The sequence below is a fragment of the Myotis davidii genome, unplaced genomic scaffold (genome assembly GCF_000327345.1).
Source record: "Myotis davidii unplaced genomic scaffold, ASM32734v1 C63456318, whole genome shotgun sequence".
Classification (NCBI taxonomy): Eukaryota; Metazoa; Chordata; class Mammalia; order Chiroptera; family Vespertilionidae; genus Myotis; species Myotis davidii.
In genome coordinates, this window is record NW_006370609.1 from 1 (window position 1) to 920 (window position 920).

Here is a 920-nt window from a genome sequence, read left to right on the forward strand (position 1 = left end):
CATATGTGCAACTCAACATAAAATGAATATTATATAAGAATGTTTTTATTTTGGTGGTTCCAGATTTGTAAATTGTTTAGTAATATATGTACACATATGCATATCCATTGAAAAGGGATTAAAACTTCTAGCTGGAAGACAAAGATATATACCTTTCACTTCAACAACTTCTTCCTGCACTGGAGTCCGAGGGAGTTTTTGTGGAACAATCTTCTTGGAAACTTCGGGTACTTAAAAAATATGTACAAATATATTTGTATTGTCAAGAAGAATGCTTTGCACACAATTTTAAAATACCTTAGTTTAGATACTACAATAACTAACGTGTATATATAGGTAAACAGGTTAGTTGTGGACAGAAGACTAGGCATGTTTTCAATGGTAATACCTTTTGTGACTTGAACGGTTTCTTCCTCTATTCTTCGAGAAGTCTTTTCAACTTTTTCAACTACTGGCTTCCTTACAACTGCAAGTATTTTAAAGAAATTGCAGGACTTTTAGACCTTCTATTAACATAGTTTTGCTCTCTCTCTCTATATGTATATATGTGCATAATTTTTTGTAGAAAGAGACAAATTTAGTACAAGTTTCTGTACTTCAACTAGTTTGGTTATATTTTATTTTATATTTACCATAGTAATCTTTTTATCATTTAAATTTTTTCCCCTCTAAATGAATTAGATATTCTTAGAAAAAGATTCATGGATACAATAAAACTTAGAGAAGAAGTTGTGCCTATTGGATTGAACTAGTGATTTGTACACCTTTGCCAAATAAGCCATGATAATGATGGTGATGCTCTGATCTGTTTAAATAATTCCAATTACATACCTTTAGGAGGTGGTGCTTTTTTCTTTTCAGGCACTTTTTCTGGAATTTTTCTCTCATGTGATTCTTTAACAAAAACAGAGGATGAGAAG

General features: G+C 30.9%; 1 long non-coding RNA gene across 1 annotated transcript; it reads right to left on the minus strand.

Moving 5' to 3' along the window:
• Window positions 1–152: 152 nt before the first annotated feature.
• LOC107181469 lies at window positions 153–866 on the minus strand. The gene is made up of 3 exons (XR_001512148.1): window positions 832–866; window positions 389–466; window positions 153–230 (listed from the first exon to the last, which is right to left on the minus strand). It is a non-coding gene; the product is annotated as an uncharacterized LOC107181469 (long non-coding RNA).
• Between the last annotated feature and the right edge of the window lie 54 nt (window positions 867–920).